At 39.4% G+C, this 20261-nt stretch overlaps 1 protein-coding gene and 1 non-coding gene across 11 annotated transcripts in view; one reads left to right on the forward strand and one right to left on the reverse strand.

The window, feature by feature from the left end:
- ZNRF2 (zinc and ring finger 2) overlaps positions 1-20261 on the forward strand; it is a 138552-nt gene that overhangs the window by 1490 nt on the left and 116801 nt on the right. The window lies entirely within an intron of this gene.
- Positions 3752-3859, reverse strand: LOC122236769. Its single transcript, XR_006215021.1, has one exon. It is a non-coding gene; the product is annotated as a U6 spliceosomal RNA (small nuclear RNA).

The raw sequence follows: 20261 nt of genomic DNA on the forward strand, positions 1-20261 counted from the left end.
CCATATCATTGCATTATGTTCACAAGTGAGCGCAGCTAGAACAGTGAAAACACTATCCCCTCCATTTTTGTGGCCCTTTTATTCATGTTTCCAAATGTGAGAGATGTGAGTTGAAGTGGAATGTTCAGTAATGTTATTTATCTGCCCTGATGTTCTGTACTATCACTATTCATGGTAGCATAAATTGAAAACGAGAATGTCATGTTTAGTTTTTTCCATGTTTTTAATGCTGCTTTGCACATTCAATATAGAATAACTCTTTACCTACCTTTAATTGTTATAATTTTGATACGTAAGTAGAAATACTGACATTTCCTAAAATTGGGCCATTAAAAGCTTTTCCTTTTTTGAGAAAAAGAACTAGTGCCGTCCTTACTGTGGCTTGATCATAATTAACATAGTTGAAGTTTAGTTTGATCGTAATTAACACGGCTGTAGTTGAGGAATAACAAGAGTTTCTTGAGAATGGGAGATTAAAGAGCACCTGGGTGGCACAGGTGTTTAAGCATCTGCCTCTTGATTTCAGCTCAGGTCATGATCTCACACAGTTTGTGGGTTCCAGCCCCGTGTTGGGCTCTGCACTGATGGTGTGGAGCCTGCTTGGGATTCTCTTTCTCCTTGTCTCTGTCTCTCTCTCAAAGTTAAATAGATAAACTTTAAAAATGAAAAAGTTAGGGCTGCCTGGGTGGCTCAGTCGGTTGGGCATCTGACTTCGGCTCAGGTCATGATCTCATGGTTCATGAGTTCAAGCCTGGTGTCGGGCTCTGGGCTGACAGCTCAGAGCCTGGAGCCTGTTTCAGATTCTGTGTCTCCCTCTCTCTGCCCCTTCCCTGCTCATGCTCGGTCTCTTTCTGTCTCAAAAATAAACGTTAAAAAAATATCTTAAAGTGAAAAAGCAACTGCATTTAGCAGTTACGATCATCAAAAGATGTATTTAAAAGCTTGCTAAAGGAATACGAAAAAGCCTGTCAAATTAATATCTCATTTCTTGAATATACTGATTACTATCTCTTTTTTAAGAGCTGGTAATTTCCTTTAACAAAGAGTCAGTAGATCTGTATGGGTTTATTTTCTCAAAAAAGAAAACAAAACAAAACAAAACCCTTCCATTTAGAGCAGGGGAAGATAGTTGACATTCATGCTATTGCTATTAATTCATAGTAAATTAGCAAATGAAAAGACCTGGTTCCTAAAAGTAGAAGTAAAGCAAATTTATCTTTTCTTGTTGAAGTTCCTAGTTTTGTTTTGTGCACCTAGTTTTGTTTTTTTGTTTGTTTGTTTTTAAATACCTTGGGGGTTAGGATGACTGGAGCCTAATAACACAGTGACACTGTGGAACTTGTTGTGGCAGTATTTCTTCCAGGTCTGTATACAGAATGGCATCCTAATGGCCTAAGTCCTCTGATGTATGCAGCTAATTCACTTTTTTCTACTATGCATTTAGAACGATTCTAGTTATGTATCATTCTTGGGAAATTGGAGAAAACGGTCAAATTATCTGTGCTTGGTAGTTCAGATGAGGAACCCCAGTTGAGAGAGCCTGGAAGGGGATCAGAGAAATTACTTCTATTGTATGGTAGGAACAAATCAGTATGCCACTACCTTGAATCCTAGTTAAGACAAGTGGATGGAGCACACTTATGCAGAAACACATCTTTGTAGTGGCATTTGATTTCATGAGATTTTTGCTTCTATTTCAGTGGATAGGTTCATCAGGGAGATTTAATAGAAGCAAGATTTTCCTCATCCTGAGATTTAGGAAACCAGATGAATCTTACCTTCTTTTTATGTTTTTTCAGATGATGAACCTTATTTTAAAAATTAGACTTGATTATACTTCATTTTGACTTAATTTCTTTGTATTATGGTATTAATGTGTTTATTCAGTTACAGGTTGTACAGATGTTTGGGTGTATATAAAGTAAGGCCCTCTGAAAATTGAGAAAAGGAATATTTCTGAATTAGTGTGAAGTTTTGCTGTAATTTTGTAAAACTTAATTGATATTTACAATATTATTTCCTAATAAGAAAATACAGTGCTAATAAGATTCAAAATTGTTACTCTCTTTTAGGATGTCATATGATTTATGGAAAAGGAAAATCTAAACGGTACCACTTTTTTTTTTTTAATATTAGTCTAACAGGTTGAATTGTTACTAGTTTCGTCATAATGAATAACCAAATTGCATGAAGTTTTCTCTGTTGGTTTTATGTTTTGAATGTGCATTTTAGCTGTGTATACTTTCTTATTTCTCTCTGGAGAAAACCTGAAGAGAAGTGCTTAATCCAGATACTTTAGTTTACAGAAATTCCCTAGAACTGAAGGATGTTTCTTTTGTTTTATGACTGCTGAGTTTAATACTGTTAAAATGAACAAAAGCCTTCTCTTGGCTATCATGTTTGTTTTAAAACAGGCCTTCACTGATATATAGGCCAATAATTTAAAAGCCTTGGTGGCATTTTAGGATTTTTTTCGGCTTTTTGTCTACATTTTCCTTATTATCAAGTTGCTGGTGTTCATAAAATCTATTATGGGGGCACCTGGGTGGTTCAGTGGGTTAAGCATCTGGCTCTTGATCTCTGCTCAAGTCATGATCTCAAGGTTCATGGGATCCAGCCCGGTGTCAGGCTGTGTGCTGACAGTGCGTAGCCTGTTTGGGATTCTCTCTCTGCCTCTCCCTCCTTTTCCCTCTCCCCCCCCCTTCCCCCCCCCCCCCCATCAAAATAAATAAACTTATTTTTTATTTGATTATCAAATATTCAATTGATTGTGAGTGGTAGAATATCAATTCTACCACTCAATTATTGTGAGTGGTAGAATAGTAGTCTTTAATGATCCAGCAAGGATGGGGAAGGAAAATTGGAGTATACAAATATACCAGTGAATGGAGCTTATTTCTGGAGAAATCATGTGGGTTCTGTTAGAACCTATCCATGCACCTAGAAGTGACCATGTAAAATGAATTAATCTGGACAATTAACTGGTGGTACTCAATTGCTTTTGGCCTTCTAATTGGCTTGAGTTGTGTCCTTGAGTGTTTCAGTAGTCTGTAATTCAGGCACCTCCTGTTCCTGAGGAAACTTGCTTCCTTATGTTGGAGTGTATGTTATCTCTTAACACGAATATGTTAAATAAAACCTGTATTTCCAGGCAGATTTATTTCTCTTAATCTTCAAGATAGGTGAAGGTTTTTAAGGTAGTGGATTATCTTCATTAGTTGTTACTGAATTGTTCTCATTCTTACCAGTTATCTAGTGCCAAAAATGTTTGAATTGGGATATTGTGATTAATCTTCCTATTGCTGAATTTTATTCAATTGAAAATCTTTGTGCAGTGTGGCAGAATAGAAATATGTGCTTTTTCCTAAGCAAAATTACACTTAAAACTACCACCTCTGTCACTTCTCAAAAGAACAAGAACTCTGGTGGTTAATATATTTTTTTCACATTTTTTTTTTTTAAGGATTTCTTTTTTAAAATGTTTGCGAGAGAGCATGAGTGGGGGAGGGGCAGAGAGAGGGAGAGAGAATCTCAAACAGGCTGGGCACTGTCCGTGCAGAGCCTGACTTGTAGGGCTCGATCTCATAAACCATGTGAGATCATGACCTGAGCCTAAGAAATCAAGAGTTGGAGGCTGAATCTACTAAGCCACCCAGGTGGCCCAGTGTCTCTCACTTGTAATCCCACATGTCTTTAAACACCGTAGAAGATACCTTGCGTTGTATGCTTTGCTAAAGTGTGGACTCTGACCTAGAAGTTTCTGCATTGGGAATATTTTGAGTGTCATCCTTGTGCAGGGGCCATGCTAATCTTGTCTGTATCATTCCAGTTTTAGTATAGGGACTGCCGAAGGGAGCACGGGAATATTTTGACAGTTCTTTTTTTCCCTCCTCTCTTCTACCTCCAGCTTTATTTTATTACTTTTTCCCCTGGAAACTTCTCTTGACTGCAGGGTAGAAGATGGGCTGCAGGGAGGGGTGGTTTGTGTTGCACCGGGCATCATCTGATAGGAAAGCTGTCTGACCTAAGTACCTCCGATGCTTTGCTGGCTGCAAAGACAGTTGTTTCACTAAGGATGGTGCCTCCAGCAAGTCCCCAGCCCCCTCCAATTTGATTGCTTTGCCTGGTAACTAGTAAATGGGTTCTTATTTGTTTTTTGGTTACCAGTGTCATTAGATACCAGCTTTTTTTAATGTTTATTTTTGGGAGGGGGGAGGGGCAGAGAGCGAGGGGGATAGAGAATCCCACACAGGCTCTGTGCTGACAGCAGAGGCCGATGCAAGACTTGAACTCACGAACCATGAGTTTATGACCTGAGCTAAAGTTGTACGCTTAACTGAGCCACCCAGTCTCCCCTAGATACTAGCTTTTAAAGTATTGATTATTTATCCTGTGTTTATAAGGAGAATTGCCTTAATATTATACTTATTGCATATACTGGGTATATGTACAATTGGGTATATTAGTTGGTTAAAAAAAAGAAATACAGGCAAAGTTTTATGTAGCAAAGTATTTTAATTTAAAAATTAAGTGTTTTAATTATGCATGCACTTGACTGGTATTAACTGATGATTTAAATTTGTTCTGTACTTGTTTAAGTGTTTAGAAATTGGGGAAAACCTGTCTTTTGTGTAAACAACAAAGGGTTCAGAAATACCTTAGGTTCTCATTATATGTTTTCCATTCTCCTTATTAACAAATTACTATAATTTCTTTTTTTTTTTTTTTTTTTTTTTTTTTTTTTTTACATTTTTTTATATTTTAGAGACAGAGTGCAAGCAGGGGAGGGGCAGAGAGAGAGGAAGACACAGAATCAGAAGCAGGCTCCAGGCTCAGGCTGTCAGTACAGAGCCCAACGTGGGGCTCGAACCCATGAACCGCGAGATCATGACCTGAGTTGAAGTTGGACACTCAACCAACTGAGCCCCCAGGAACCCCCCCTTTTTTTTTAATTTTAGAGTGCCAGCAGGGGAGAGGGGGCAGAGGGAGGGAGATAAAACAGGCTCCACACTCAATGCAGAGCCTGACAAAGAAGGGCTTGATCCCTGGATCCTGGGATCATGACCTGAGCCAAAATCAAGGGTCGGGTGCTTAACTGGCTGAGCCAACCAGATGCCCCAAATTACTGTAAATTTTGCTGACCAAAACAATGCATATTTATTATCTCACGGTTTCTATAGGTCAGGAATCTGGGTTCAATTTAGCGTGGTTCTTTTGTAAGACTGCAATAAAGGTATGCTAGGACTGGGTTGTTTTTTCAAGACTCGACTGGGATAGCATCTACTTTCAAGCCCCCTCTGGTTGGTAAAATTGATTTCCTCATGGTTGCTAGGCTCATGGCAGCTTGCTTCTTCAAAGCCAGCAAAGGAGAAAGTCTAGCAAGATGAACTGGTGCTATACTCTTACGTAAATGCGTGCGTGTAATCACACACAGCCCGTTGCTTTACTGCTTCCACTGGTTAGAAGTCATAGGCCCTGCTCAGACTCAAGGGGAGGGAATGACAGGTGTAAATTTCAGAAGGCAGAGATCATATGTGACCATCATAAAGTGTAACCACCTTTGGGTATAGACTTCGTTTGGCCAGTTAAAGATGCAACTGTTCTAACTTTATTTTTAAATTCATTTTTTATTTACTTTAGAAAAGTTGTAACAATGAATGTGGTAAATGTGGCTTTAGTAAACATAATTTTTTTCTTTTTTCTTTTTAAGGGCTGGCATTGTAGTTGTCAGGTGTACAAACCTGGCCTCTCTTGTGCTTGCTCAGGTCCCAGTTGAATTTGAGATTATTATATATTGTAACAAGTGCCATAATAAGACTATTACAAAATGCTTTGTAAGGTATGTTGTCTCAGGTAAGGAATACTTCACAGAGGAAGGTAACACCTGAACTGTATTTTGAAAGGTTTAGAAGTTGTGTGCAGGGGAGACGCTATAGACTAAAGAATCCACAAAAGCCTTGGATTTTGGTAGGGTACACTGAAAAGTTTGGATTGTAGTGTGTAAGGAGGACTGATGAGAGCATGAAACTGGAAAACTCGGTTTGGACCATTTGTTGAAGGATTTTATAGTGCTGTGCCTTTGTTTTACCTAACCAACCAAGTTTTAAAGTAGCAACACTCCTATCATAGTTGTTATGGATGGCAACCTTCCCGAGTACTGCAGTGTGCAGTCTGTGACACTTTATGACATTGCTAATCATGATTAAGTTGGTTGTTAGGAGGGGAGAGGTAGCAGGAAGATAAGCTAGGAGGACTCTTGCTTTAAATTTTTTTTATTTCAGAGAGCGCATGAACAGGCAAGGGGGGGTGGGGGGGGGAAGAGAGAGAATCTTAAGCAGGCTCCTCACTCAGCTCGGAGCCCAACCCAGGACTCCATCTCACTACCTGGGATCATGACCTGAGCTGAAATCAAGAGTCGAAAGCTCAACTGAGCCACCCAGGTGCCCCAGGCTAGGACTCTTTTAGACTATAATTGGTGGAAGATGCCTAAATTGAAATTATGGCATTGGTGAAGGAGAGGAGAAGTTGGATTTGATTAGGATTTCTAAGGTAGAACCGATAGGATTGAGAGCCTGGATGCATAATGATGTCATTAACCAATATTAAAAAAGGAAAGAAGAAATTTTAGGAAATGATTAGTTCTTTTAGGCCTGCTTAAATTTTGCGTGGCTATAGGAGTTCCATTTAGAAGTATCCTTTAAGCATTTGGAACATCACTAATGTAGAACATTACAAAAACTTGAGAAATAATCAGCAGATTGTAAGTGAAGCCAAAAAATGGACAAAATTACTATGGGATGAATATAAATTGAGGAGCAAGCATGGAGGCCTGGGGAACAAGAATTTTAAGAGACAAGCAGAGTAGGAGAACAGCCGTTAGAATTGAACCCATGGAAAAGAAGTTAATTGAAATATTTTTTTATTATAAAAATAATATTCATTAGAAAAAATCAGAAATACTGAAAAACACACAAAAGAAATAGCAAATCACTTGTAATCTTGCCACCAGAAATAACTAGAATAAAATGTCGATGTCTACTTTTTCATATACATGTTTTTGGAACATTCATTCTATACTTTTCATTTTAAACTTTTCTCATGTTCTAATGTAAGATTGTAAGGCTACACATTTCCCTCTGAGAGTTGCTTTAGGTGAATCCCGCAAATTGTGAAGTGGTTTTACCTTGGAGTTAAAAATATTGCTTAATTTCTCTTGTGATTTCTTCTTTGATATATGGGTTTGATATTCTTTGATAACACCCTGTTTCCACTTCATCAGTTTCTTCCATCACTTTGAATTTTTTATAACGTGGTTTTTAATGACTGCTCAGGGTTCCAAAATTCAATCCATAAACATTTAATGAGAACCTATTTTGCCATTCACTGTCCTAGGGATACAAAAGTGAAGAAATAAAACACATGTCCCTGCTTTCAGGTACCTTATTTTCTACTCTAGGGAGACAGTAAGCAAGTAAAAACACATAGTGTGTCAGAGGGTGTTGAATGCAATGGGGAAAAATGGAGTGGGAAGGTGGATAGAGATTGTGGGGTGGAGGCTTGCCCCTGTTTTAAATAATGTTTTGGAGATCACCTCGCTGACAAGGTTGACATTCAAACCAAGGGGAGGGAGCAAGCCATGAAGGATCTCTAGGGGAAAAGCATACCCAGGCAGAAGGAACAATTTCTAGAAAGGCCCTGAGAAACGAATGTACCTGATATGTCCTGGGAACAGCTGTGAAACCAGTATATTTGGAGTGCAGAGGGTTGTAGGTGAGAGCAGAGAGGGGTTGGGTAGGACAGAATCCTAAAATGCCTTGTAACCACTGACCTGGTGTTTTGACTTTTGTTTTAGGGAGAGATGGGGAGGCATTTGAGAGTTTTTTGAGCAGAAGATTGACATAACTGGACTTGGGCTTAAAAAAATTTTTTATGTTTATTTTTGAGAGCGAGGACACACGCACACACAGGGGAGAGGCAAAGAGAGAGGGAGACAGAATCTGAAGCAGGCTCTGCGCTAACAGCAGCAAGAGTGACACAGGGCGTGAACTCAAACCATGAGATCATGACCTGAGCTGAAGTCAGATGCCTAAGCCTAACTGACTGGGTCCCCCAGTGCCCCCACCTCCTCATACTTGGGCTTTAAAGGATTACTCCGGCCACGATGTGAGAGTGGATGCTGGAGGGCAAGACTCAGGTAAGGAGTTAAAAAAAATCAGGGCAGCAGATAACAGTGGCTTGGGCCAGGGTGGTAGCGCTGGAGGCGGTGTGGACTGGCCAGATTCTTGATGTCCTTCCTGTTCTTACCAACCAGATATGCGGAGGAGGGAGAGTGAGAGGGGAGCTGGGGTTTTATACAGTTTGTTTGCAGTGGGCACTGTCACCGTGTACTATTGCTGTCAGAACCCTGACTTGCAAATGTTTTATGTTTCTCCAATCACTTCTTAAAAATTTATCAGAGATGTGGCATTGTTTGAACCAAAGGTATGCATTTGTTCAAGGCATTTGATGTTTATTGCTGAATTGCCCTTTGGAAAGGGCCGCTTCTTCGAGCAAGGTATAATTTCAGGACTATCTGATTTTTTTTTTTTTCTCCCCATGAAAACTCCAGTGAGGTTTTTTAATACTTAAAGTGGATTTTGAGTAATATCTGTCAGTCATTATTGTATTCAGTGCCTGTTTTTTAATAATAAATTTAGTGTATCAAAAAAGACTACATTCCATCATTTGAATTTAATGAATTCTGACATCTTGTATATCCTAATTTTTGTTTGAATTCTGATTAGTCTGTGATAATGTTTCAATTCTATTTGTATACATATGAGCTGAGAAAAATAAACCATATACTGTGCATAGTGAGTTATTACATGTAATTCATTTCAAAGAACCAGCTTTTGATTTGAATAAATTTTACCACTTTTATTATTGATTTTTAAATTTCATTAGTATTCTTTTATTTTCTTTCTCATTTTGTAAAGTTAATTTTGCCCTTTCTCCTAGCTTTTCTTAAATTTTATTTTTTAAAAAAATTTGTTTAATGTTTTATTATTTTTGAGAGATGGAATACTAGTGGGGGAGGGGCAGAGAGAGAGGGAGACACAGAATCTGAAATAGGCTCCAGGCTCCGAGCTGTCAGCACAGAGCCCTATGCGGTGCTCAAACTCACAAGCTGTGAGATTATGACCTGAGCTGAAGTCGGATGCTTAACCAACTTGAGCCACCCAGGCACCCCTAATTTTTTTTTTTAAGTAAGCTCTACACCCAGTGTAGAATTCACGACCTTGAGATCAAGGGTTGCGTGCTCTACCAGAGCCAGCCAAGTTTCTTAGTTCACTTTATTTTTCATTTGTTCTTTTTTTAATGATAAAAACATTAAGGCGATGATTACCCCCTTGGTCCATATAAGTAGTCACTTCCCATAGCTTTAGATACTTAGTATTTTCACTGTCATTAAATGAACTCCCTTGAGAAATAATTTTGTTCACTACATTTATTATTTTTTAAGTTTATTTATTTTGAGAAGGAGCATGCATGGGATAATGGCACAGAGAGGGGGAGAGAGAATCCCAAGCAGGTTCTGTGCTGTCAGCGCGGAGCCTGATGCAGATTCAATCTCATGAACGATGGGATCGTGACCTGAGCCAAAATCAAGAGTTGGTCGCTTAACTGACTGAGCCACCCAGGTGCCCTTTGTTCACTACATTTAGATTTTTTTTTCTTTTAGCGAGGAGTTGAAGTGTGGCTTTAACGTGTTTTGGTGGGAAATTTACTGTTGTTCTTACTGCCCTTTTGTTATTTCTAGTGTTCCCTAGAAGTGTTGCATTGTGGTCATAGAGTCTTAAGACTTTTTCAGTGGCAAATGATAGAAACACAATGCAAAATAGCATTAAGTGGGAAGACGATATTACATGTGTTGGAATGGTTCTGTGTTCATGCACTGCATATTTGGTAGGTCCTTTCAATCTGCTAACTCTGGTCTTTCATTTTGGGTAGTTTTTAAAAATTATTTCTGTGATTATTTCTTCCACCATTTTCTTTTCTCATTATTTCAGTGTTGGATATAGAGTGATCCTTTGCTTTATCTTTTTTATATCTTTTTGTTCTTTAGGGGGGATTTTTCCCCCCAGCTTTTATCTTCTAACCCTTCAGTTGATTTTTGTCGGTTTCTGTAATCTTTTAAAATTTCCGAGAGTTTTTTATTGTGAATTTTTTCATACATTTTGTTTGTGTTTTGTGGGTACAAGATCTTTTCCTCAGACTATTAATGACATGTGTTTGTGTGTATGCATATGCTTTTTTTACCCTCCCAATTACTCAGTTTCTTCCCAGTTGCTTTTTCTGTTTGACTTCAGTCTTTCATTAGGTTCTTTCTTCAAATGTTTGGTGATCGTTGGTTGGTTATTCACTCATTTTTAAAGCACTAAAAAGCTGATTGGAAGCTGTCTGAACACCTAGGGGTATCTGTCTGTGCCCTTTTTCTTAGGAATTAAGAAATTCCTAAGAATTAGTGTCTTTTTCTCTTGAATTGGTCATATTTTCCAGAGTGGCTTCTCTCTCTCTCTCTCTCTCTCTCTCTCTCTCTCTCTCTCTCTCTTTTTGGCCTGGAGGATGCACTTTTTTATACCTCTATTCTAGGAGCAGAGGAGAAGAAAGACGGGACTGATAACACTCAGTGTGGTACTTTTCACTTAATTTTCATATTCGTTATCAGTAGGGACCTCTGCCTGTCACTATTCCTGTTGTCCCCAAGTCCAGAAACTTTTCTCCCTCCAAATAACAAACCTCCAGTCTAATGCCAGGGTTGGGGTGGGATAGCTGCCTAGTTGCTGCAAGTCAGGGAGGACAACTGGAAAGAGACTTGGAGTAACTCTCTTTTTAGTCCTTTTCTCGCGCCTGCCACTTCATGTGCCTGCTGTAAATCTGGTTGCTTTTCTGCTTTCCTAGTTCTGTGATGAAAGTTGCCACTGCTTTTCTTTCTGTAGTCTAACGATAACCCTTTTATCCCCTCTATCTTTTATAGGCTTATTTCCTTGAAAAAATACATTCTTAAAGATTTTAGTAGGATGTTTGAACTGAGCAGAGGCTGATAAATATGTTCAGGCAATTGTCTTTAACTGGAAGTCCTCTTTTTTTTTTAATTGCCTAAGAAATATGAATCCATTTTTATGAAATTTTGATGGTTCAGATAAAATGAAAGTCACTTTCACTCCCCTGGTGACGCATTCACTCCCCGGATGTCACTATTATGATTGTTTTGTATGTGTACTTCCTAACTTTTTGGTAAATTGATTCACATACTTGGAGAAAAACGGTTTCATTTGTATGAAATTTTGCGATAGAGCTTATTGACAAGACCGGCGGGGGCGTACTATCTTCTAAAACCTGTTTTTTTCTCTTTAATGGGTTTAGGAACTTTTTATGTGGGAGGACATATGAGTGTAACTCTTCTGTAACTGCCGCATACTTACTATTCCATAATCTGCATATATACTGTAGTTTAACCCTTCTTCTGTCGGTAAGCATTTAGGACGTTTACACTTCACCAGTGTTGTAAAAAACACCTTTATGAATATGTGCACATGTATGGATCTTTCTCAGACATCAACCCGCTGGAATTGTCAGACTCCAGGTTTAAGGGCACTGTCCGAAGACTGCCCTCACTTCAGATTCAGCTACATTTTGGGGTTCCCAGGCCAGCTGTACTTCTGATCAACTGACTACAAATTTGGAGGACGTGGGGTGGCAGGGGAAGGTCCCATGACTGTTCAGGTTTGGGAATTCACTAGAATAACTCATGGTACTCAGGAAAATGCTATACATGGGACTATAGTTTTATTATAAAGGATATAAAGTAGGAGCAGTCAAATGAAGAGACACGGTGTTAGGTCTGGGAGGATCGTGAACACAGTGCTTTCCTGCTTTCTCCTTACCCTCCTACCACAACAGTGTGTTCACAAACTAGAAAGCTCCCCCAAACCAGGTGTCCCTTTTTATTTGGGTTTTATTACGTAGGTATGGTTGGTTACATATTGGCCATATGATTAGCTTAATCTCTGACCCTCTTTCCTCCCTAGAGGTTGCCTGGCTCATTGCCCCTCACGCCTTCACTCAGGGTTGGTCTTTCTGGTGACTAGCCCCCATTCTGAATTGTCTCAGTAGCATGAAGTCACATGTCACCGAGGGGGCTTGTGAATAGTGAAGACATTCTTATCACTCGGGAAATTCCAAGAGTTTCAGAAGCTCTGTGCCAGGAACCTAGGAACAAAGACCAGACAGACACCTAGAAGTAGAATTTTCTGATTGAATGGTATACACACTCTAATTTTTAGTAAATATTGAAACTCCCTCTCAGAGGCATTAGTAATCTGCTTTGTACCATATATGACAATACTAAATTTTCCATAGCTTTTCTGGTATTAGATGCTATTTTTCCTTCATTTCACTTGATGAAAACTTTTGATGTGCATTTCCTGATTGCTAGTGAAAATGAGCATTTTTCCATATATTATTAGCCACGTATATTTCTTTTTTGAATTGCCTACTCATTGACTTTGTTCATTTTTCTGTTATGTTGTCATCTATTTTATTTATGTTGATTTGTAGTTCATTATATATTCTACAAATTAGTTTTGGGTTGTTTATATGTTTTAAATATTTCCTCTCAGGTTATTGACTTACAAGATTAAATTTTTATGAATTAGATTTATTGTGTCAATTCTAATGGCACAGGGTTATGAATTTAAATTATTAAAATGCTAAGCTCTCGTTTCCTATAAGTGAAGAAGAAAGGGCCTTTAGTAATGGCAAGATTTTGGGGAGTGATTTTTAGCTATCTTAGATATATTAGAGCTAGTTTCATAGGGATTTAAATTATATAGGCCCCCATTTGTGTCTGTCCCATTATTTGGGAACATTTAAATTCTTTAAAAGTAATGAAGAATGGAAAGAAGAGGGAGAATATGTATTGTGGCAGTATGATGAGAAGTCCAAAGGTAATAACTAATTTTTTAAAAATTGTGTGAATGGTATTTATCCAGATCATTCCTCTTCTGTTTTATTAAAGGTGATGTAAAATTGACCATAACTCTAAGTGACATAATTCTATAAATATTAAATTCTCTATTCTAATAATTTATTATATGTATAGTGTCCTTATAAATTGCTATGTGATGTGTTCTTTATGGAATGAGAAGTATGTAGTAGAAGAGTTAGTTCTTTTAAAATTTTACCATTGAGGGGCGCCTGGGTGGTTCAGTGGGTTGGGCTTCTGACTTCCACTCAGGTCATGATGTCATGGTTCATGAGTTCAAGCCCTGCGTTGGGCTTTGTGATGACAGTGTGGTACCTGCTTGGGATTTTCTCCCCCTCCCCCTCCCCCTCCCCACCCCCTCCCCCTCCCCCTCCCCGTCCCTCTCTCCCCGTCCCTCTCTCCCCGTCCCTCTCTCCCCGTCCCTCTCTCCCCGTCCCTCTCTCCCCGTCCCTCTCTCCCCGTCCCTCTCTCCCCGTCCCTCTCTCCCCGTCCCTCTCTCCCCGTCCCTCTCTCCCCGTCCCTCTCTCCCCCTCCCTCTCTCCCCCTCCCTCTCCCCCCCTCCCTCTCCCCCCCTCCCTCTCCCCCCCTCCCTCTCCCCCCCCCCACTTGCACTTTCTCTCCCTGAGTGAATAAACTTTTAAAAAATGTTTTTTAATTTTACCGTTGAAGGGGCACCTGGCTGGCTTAGTCAGTAGAGCATGCAACTGTTTAAAAAAATTTTTTTAATGTTTATTTATTTATTTATTTATTTTTAATTTTTTTTTTTTAACGTTTATTTACTTTTGAGACAGAGAGAGACAGAGCATGAATGGGGGAGGGTCAGAGAGAGAGAGGGAGACACAGAATCGGAAGCAGGCTCCAGGCTCTAGGCTCTGAGCTGTCAGCAGAGAGCCCGACGCGGGGCTTGAACTCACTGACCGTGAGATCATGACCTGAGCCAAAGTCAGACGCTTAACCGACTGAGCCACCCAGGTGCCCCTAATGTTTATTTATTTTTGAGAGAGACAGAAACAGAGCATGAGCAGGGGAGGGGCAGAGAGGGAGATACAAAATCCAAAGCAGGCTCCAGGTTCTGAGCTGTCAGCATAGAACCCAACTAGGGACTTGAATTCTTGAACCAAGAGATCCTGACCTGAGCTGAAGTTGTATGCTCAACTGACTGAGCCACCCAGGAGCCCTGGGCATGCACCTTTTGATCTTAGGGTCATGAGTTGAAGCCCCACGTTGGGTGCAGAGCTAACTTCATTTATTTATTTACCATTGAAGAGATTTCTTAGAAATTTAAATGATTTTTTTGACTTAAAACTTTCAGGAACACATAGTTCAATAAATATCAACGAAGCCTTGTTTATAGAACTCTTAATTGTATATGTATATACAATATATTGAATATATCTTTATATCCCAGCATGAGGGTTACCTTGTTAATATTGATCTTATGTAATAATATTTACTAGCTCACATCTGTAGACATTTTATAGTTGATAAAAACATATTTACATATACTCTGTTTTTTGGGGGGTAGGAAGCTTCATTTCATTGGAGGGGCAGGAGGGAGAACCTGGACATAGGCAGCACGTGGGGTGGGGGTCAGGGATACCCTCTATATTTTCAAGTAATTATATAGGCATCTTTGTAAGATGCAGAGAACATAGTTTCCCTGTTTCATAAATGAGAAAACTGAGGCTCTGAGATGTAAAGAAATTTGGCTTTTAAGTTGTATAAATCATAATGACTCTGAATCAGGTCATTGCTTTTTTTTCATTCCATCCTATGGATTAGTTTCCTATGGATGTTGTAACAAATTACCACCAGTCTAATGACTTAAAACCACACAAATTTATTACAGCTGTGGAGGTTAGAGGTACAAAATGGGTCTCACTGGCTTGAAACCAAGGTGTTTGTAGGCTGCTTCCGGAGGTTCTGAGGGAGTACCTGTTTCCTTGTCTCTTTCTAGCATCCAGAGACCACCTGCATTTCTTGGCTTAGGACCCCTTCCTCTGTCTTCAAAGGGAACAGTATTGGGCCAGGTTTTCGCACGCTGACCTCTCTCTGGTTTTGACTCTTCTGCCTCATTTCCATATTTTAAGGACCCTTGTAATTGAGTTGGGCCTACCCAGATAATCTAGGATTATCTCTCTATTTTAAGATCAGTGATTAGCAACCTTAATTCCACTTTGCCATGTAACCTAACATGATTCTAGAGATTAGGCTATATACATGAAGCAATGACAATGAGTGGACGGGTAGAATTACAAAAAACCAGTAACAAAAAAATGCAGTGATCATCAGATCTAGTCTCTTGAATGATTGAAAGCAGAGTTGTCACTTCTTTGACAGACCTCTTTGTGGAAAGGAAGTAACTACTTTTTTTTCCTTAAGAACGTAAGGTTAATTTGCATACGTTGGAATGCACATATTCTAAATGTGCGGTTTGAAGAGTTTTGACAAATACAGTGACAAATACATTAATACGCCATCAAAGTAGAGAACATTTTCTTCACCCTGAAAGGTTCTCTTATGCTCCTTCCCAGTCATTCTCACCCTGCTTCCAAGAGGCTGATTAATATTACCTATTTCTACGTTCATTGATTAGTTTTGCCTGTTCTTGAACTACATATAAATGGAGTCCTACAGCAAGTCCTCTTTGACGTTGAGGGTTTGGGGCAATTGTAAAGTAAGTTAGAAATGGGAGACCTTGGAAAGATGCATGCAGTTCTTTCCTAAGTGCTCCCATTATCCTGCTCTGTCCCTTCATGCTACTCCATCCCCACTTGCTGTACAACTCTGTAATGTGTGCACACGGAAACTAAGAATATGCTAAGTATTTGATGGATATGTAGTAGAAAGCATGATTGTAAATATCTTAAAATTCAAGATAAACTTAACTTGAAAAAACTAATGCTTAAATTTATCCCTACTTGGTATATTCTTTCAGTTATCTGATTGGCAAAGTTTTTGGATGCCATTAAATGTTTTAGATGGTATTCACTATAGCAAAGCGGGATATAGTGGTTGATTTATTTGCAAATTGTCAATTCTCAGGAGAAGGACAAAGTTCAGGGAACTTTATTTTTAGGGTCAGTATTTTTCAAGTAGGGACGTGGTTGAACAAAAATTTGAGAGTTGGAACTTCACTATGTTTTTGGTTTAGTATAAAACTTTTTTAAAAATTCAGGGGGCGCCTTGGGTGGTTTAGTCAGCTGAGCTTCTGACTTTGGTTCAGGTCATGATCTCAGGGTTTGTGAGTTTGAGCCCTGTGTCAGGCCATGCAGAGCCTGCTTGGGATTCTTTTTCTCTCCCTCTCTCTGCTCCTCCCCCACCTGCTCTCTCCTCTCTCTGTCAAAATAAATAAGTAAACTTTAAAAAATTCAATAGACAACGGCCAGGCATAATTTTCTTGACGCCTGTAACTTGTTTTTGTTTTCATGCGAGTCCAGTAAGTATAAATGAGTCAGAGATCATATTAAGTTTTGTGTACAACTCATCTGTACTCCAAAATAACAGCTTGGCCAAAGAGAAATTCCAGCCTTTATGCAAGAGGAATCAGCAAAGGGAGTTCTTGTGGCTATTGTGATGGCGAGGTGGACTGTCCCCACTCTCAGATGTGGAACCTGTACTCCCCAAAGAGGAGACTGGGGAAGAGAAGGATGTGCTCATCTGTTCTAGCCTTCAGGGTGGAGAAAGGGGACAGGGGTGGAGAGCATCAGCCGGGGATTCCTTTAGTAATTACGAGGAGGAGTGTTTTTATTTATATATTTAAAAAATAAAATTTGACCTAACATTGTGTAAATTTAAGGTGTACAGTGGTGTGAAATGATGATCAAGATAAAGTTAACATTTCATCACCTCACATAATTACCAATTTTTTGGTGGAGAGAACATTTCGGATGTACTGTCTTAGCAAATTTCAACTCTAATGTAGGACTACTAGCAACAGCCACTGTGCTGTACTCACTCATCTTGCAACTGGAAGTTTGCACCCTTTGACCAACGTCTCATTTTCTCCACCACCCAGCCCTGGCAGCTACCATTCTGTTTCTACGAGTTTGGCTCGTTAAGTCATTTATTATTTATTAAAGTATAACTAACATAGTGTTAGATTTCACGCGTACAACATAATGACTCAGCAGTTCTGTACATTATTTGGTGCTCGTCATGATAAGTACAGTCACCATCTGTCACCGTACAACACCATCACAATATTGACTGTATTTTCTGTGCTGTACTTTTCATCTCCGTGACTTTATTTTGTTTTTTATTTATTTTTAAGTAAACTCTGCCCCCGACATGGGGCTCAAACTTAGGACACTGAAATCAAGAGTCACACGCTGTACTGACTGAGCTAGCCGTGCATCCCACCAAGACTTTATTTTATTTTATTTTATTTTATTATTTTTTTATTTTTTTAACATTTATTTATTTTTGAGACAGAGAGAGACAGAGCATGAACGGGGAGGGGCAGAGAGAGAGGGAGACACAGAATCGGAAGCAGGCGCCAGGCTCTGAGCCGTCAGCCCAGAGCCTGATGCGGGGCTCGAACTCACGGACCGCGAGATCGTGACCTGAGCTGAAGTCGGACGCTCAACCGCCTGAGCCACCCAGGCGCCCCAAGACTTTATTTTATAATTGGGAGTTGGTACCTCTTAATCTCCTTTATCCATTTCACCCATCCCCTCATCCTCCTCCTGTCAGCCACCAGTTCTCTGTATTTAAGAGTCTGGTTTTTTGCTTGTTTCTTTGTCCATTTATTTTTTTTGGTTTTTGGTTTTTTTAGATTCCACATAAAAATGAAATCATATGGTAATTTGCCTTTTTCTGTCTGGCTTATTTCACTTAGCATTATACCCTCTACGTCCATTTATGTTGCAGATAGCGAGATCTCATTCTTTTTTATGGCTGAGTAATATTCCTCTGTGTGTGTGTGTGTGTGTGTGTGTGTGTGTGTGTGTGTGTGTGTGTGCGCGCGCGCGCGTGCGCGCGCATGCATGTACCGCCTTGGGGAAGAGTGCTTTAAAAAGCTAGTAAACAGGCTTGACTAAAATTCCTAAAAGTCGGGGGTATGGTTAGCTGCATTCACTCTTGATATGTTATTTTTGGAAGGGTCACAGGTTATGGTGAGAACAAATTCTACCTAGAAGTCAATAAAACTAGCTTTATGACCTTCATTTTTCATTTTCTTGGATTTCACTTTCTAAGGTAAACTAAAGAATAATAAGGCTTTTAAATAAAAAGCCGTGTCCATTTTTTAAAATTTGAATATACTCGTGCAGGCGATTTTCATTATTACAGGTTCCACAAAGACCATTAAATGTACAGTATAAAAACAGATGATTAGGTCAGCAGCCCAGAGACACTGCCCTCTTGCAGGCTAGTGCACTAAAGGGAATCCTGATGGTACTTGTAGAAAGTTACCTGCTGTTGCTTGTTCAGAGAAGGAGGTGGTTTCACTTTTTTCAGAGGTGGTGGTGAATTTGTGCTCTCAGCATCATTTCCTTGGTGTTCTGAAAGCAGTTTTCCCCTGGGAGTCCAGCACTATAAAGGAATTTGAGAAGTTTGACAAGCTTATTACTCCACAAAAAGTTGGTCTGTTGGGTACCAAACTGTCTACCATCCCGTTGACATTATCCTTTTGCTTTGTATGCACATATTGAACATCTTAAGTCATTTTTAAAAAGTAGTGTCATATGTAGCAGGGACTAGAGAAAAATACTCCTTATGCTATATAGGAAAACGTGATAGTGGACTTCAGAAGCAAAGGTAGCACAGGGCTTAGATATCTTGTGTTTTAGCTGACTTTAAAATTGAGAGTAGAGGAAACTTGTTCTCTTACCGTCGTACATAATCTCTGATTTTTTCTTTGTTGCTTACTTAGTCATTAAATATTTTTTAAGTTTATTTTGAGAGAGAGAGCGAGAGAGATACAGAGCACGTGAGCAGGGGAGGGGCAGAGTGAGAGGAGTGCGAGAATCCCAAGCAGGCTCAGCACGATCAGCGCAGCGGATATGGGGTTCGAACTCCCAAACCACGAGGTCATGACCTGAGCCGAAACTAAGAGTCGTATGCTTAACTGGCTGAACCATCCAGGCACCCCTCAATCATTAAATATTTAATACCTGCTGCAGTAGGCTACATAGGTTTTCTGGTACTGAGAATGCAAAGGAGAGAGACACTTTTGTTCCCTAAAAGCACATAGTCTAGTGGAGACATAGCTTGGAAACAAATGATTATAAAAATGGTATTGGTTTGTTTTGGTAATTTTGTTACTAAATGAGTGTATATGTGTAATGAAGAAAAAAGGCCTAGAGGTGTTATCCGTAAGTTAAAAGTTGGTTATCTCTGGCAAGTAGGAACACTGCTTTCTATTATGTATTGCTTTGTGTCAACAGTAATACACCTGTAATTTTTATAAACAGAAGAGAATTGGTAGTGGTGTCACCACCATGGCTACTCTGTTCCTATTCCTGTACTCCCATTACTCATACTTCCAGAGTTCAGATTCACACTCAAGTCTGTCTGGCTTGGCTCTGGGTAGTGCACTCTGGTCCCAAGGAGCAATACCTACTTCAGATAGCATCCTTGACAGTTTAATCCTATTGAACACTTCTCCCATAAGATTCTCCTGGAAGGAAGAGCTCTGTATGTAGATAGGCAAGTTTGTAACCTATTCAAGGTCTGCAGTAAAGAAATATGAATAACTCATTTTAATTCCTCATTTCCCAAATTAATTTCATAGTAACTTGACTCCCCCCCCCCCCCCCCCCCCGTAATCCTTTATTGATGTTCTGTGGTTTTCACACTTCAGTGAGCCTGAGATTCCCTCCTACCCCCAGAGTTTTGATTCAGTGAAGTTTGGGATGGGACACGAGAATTTGCACTTTTTTAACGAGTTTCCAGGTGTTGCTGATGCTCCTGGTCCAGGAACTATATCTTGTGTTCACTTTTGTATGTGATTTGCACTTCCATCTTGCCTTGATGTATAAACTCAGAACTCTGCTAGATTATGATGTTGTTTTCCTGCTGAATGAAAAGTATCTTAAAAGCAAAAAATGTGTTTAGCATAGAAGGAGCTTCCAAAGGGGGCTTCATTAACTAAATTACCCCAGGGGCATTATTTCCCTCTGTCGTCAGTATTTTTCTGCTGCCCTGTGAGCTTCAACTTAGTCATTTGTAGATGGAAATGATTAAACCTGCTCTAGAAGGTTGTAATAAAGATTAAATGATGTAATATTTG

The sequence above is a fragment of the Panthera tigris genome, chromosome A2, assembly GCF_018350195.1.
Source record: "Panthera tigris isolate Pti1 chromosome A2, P.tigris_Pti1_mat1.1, whole genome shotgun sequence".
NCBI lineage: Eukaryota > Metazoa > Chordata > Mammalia > Carnivora > Felidae > Panthera > Panthera tigris.